The sequence below is a fragment of the Limulus polyphemus genome, unplaced genomic scaffold (genome assembly GCF_000517525.1).
Source record: "Limulus polyphemus unplaced genomic scaffold, Limulus_polyphemus-2.1.2 Scaffold8279, whole genome shotgun sequence".
Taxonomy (NCBI): Eukaryota; Metazoa; Arthropoda; class Merostomata; order Xiphosura; family Limulidae; genus Limulus; species Limulus polyphemus.
In genome coordinates this window covers 1-1,752 of record NW_013673889.1, presented here as the reverse complement: position 1 = coordinate 1,752, position 1,752 = coordinate 1, and the positions used below count along the sequence as shown (strand labels likewise).

The 1,752-nt window shown below is 27.8% G+C and overlaps 1 pseudogene; it reads right to left on the bottom strand.

The window, feature by feature from the left end:
- Window positions 1–1,234, bottom strand: part of LOC106475240 — a 33,646-nt pseudogene extending 32,412 nt beyond the window's left edge.
- Between the last annotated feature and the right edge of the window lie 518 nt (window positions 1,235–1,752).

Genomic DNA, 1,752 nt, shown 5'->3' with positions numbered 1-1,752 from the left:
AATATAAGTTAACTTACTAAACTTTATGTGAAAATATAAGTTAACTTATTAAACTTTATGTGAAAATGTACGTTAACTTATTAAACTTTGTATGAAAATATAAGTTAACTTATTAAACTTTGTGTGAAAATATAAGTTAACTTATTAAACTTTGTGTGAAAATATAAGTTAACTTATTAAACTTTGTGTGAAAATATAAGTTAACTTATTAAACTTTATGTAAAAATATACGTTAACTTATTAAACTATGTGAAATTATACGTTAACTTATTAAACTTTGTGTGAAAATATAAGTTAACTTATTAAACTTTATGTGAAAATATACGTTAACTTATTAAACTTTGTGTGAAAATATAAGTTAACTTATTAAACTTTATGTGAAAATGTACGTTAACTTATTAAACTTTATGTGAAAATGTACGTTAACATATTTAACTTTGTGTGAAAATATAAGTTAACTTATTAAACTTTGTGTGAAAATGTACGTTAACTTATTAAACTTTGTGTGAAAATATAAGTTAACTTATTAAACTTTGTGTGAAAAATGTACGTTAACTTGTTAAACTTTGTGTGAAAATATAAGTTAACTTATTAAACTTTATGTGAAAATGAAGGTTAACTTATTAAACTTTGTGTGAAAAATATACGTTAGCTTATTATACTTTGTGTGAAAATGTACGTTAACTTATTTTTTGTATTTAACGTTTTTACAACGTTTCGACCATTCGTGTGGCCATCGTCGAGTAACTGAGTGGTCGAAACGTCGTAAAAAGTTAAATAAAAATAAACAATCCACTGAAAAGCTGTATCACTGGACTTTTATTTAAAGTGTATAGTGGATATCCTCTTGTTACAATAAAAATTGTGTGAACTAATATTTATAGTATTTGAGATCCAGGCTGGAAGCGGTATAGTAAAAATGAATGATTAAAGAACAAACGAGTGACCGTTGTTGAGTAATATTTACTCTCTATTACTCCATTACTTATTACACGTTAATTTTATTTTGTCAGTAATACTATAAACAATTACCCTTATTTTCCAAATGATAAAAAATTAATTTACCCACTCCTTGTTTTTTGAATCAGTATATAACTGGTAATAATTAAAATAATTAACCTAAGGCCGTGAGATCAAACGTTGACAAACATCGGTCAAGTTTAGTATCTTCACAGTCGCTGGTTGTCAGTCGTTTCCGTCGGATAAGAGACTTTACAAGACTTCTGAAAGTCATGGCTGAAAGAAGTAATTCTGGATTTAGAATTTTGTAAGCGATTTTTTCGAATTAAAATGAAATATGATTTTATGAATTCTATTTTTTTAACTGTTTGGAATAGTTTCTGGGACTACCAAAGAAATATCAAATATATAATGTTAAGTATTAGATTTACAGATAAATAGAAACAAGGCATCTACTTTCCATTCTGTTGACATAGTTTATTATTCACAGTAACCTCTCTCTCTACCCCTTCCATATTATACTGTTAACAGATCTTATTATTCACAGTAGCCTCTCTCTCTACCCCTTCCATATTATACTGTTAACAGAGCTTATTATTCACAGTAGCCTCTCTCTCTACCCCTTCCATATTATACTGTTAACAGAGTTTATTATTCACAGTAGCCTCTCTCTACCCCTTCCATATTATACTGTTAACAGAGCTTATTATTCACAGTAGCCTCTCTCTACCCCTTCCATATTATACTGTTAACAGAGCTTATTATTCACAGTAGCCTCTCTCTACCCCTTCC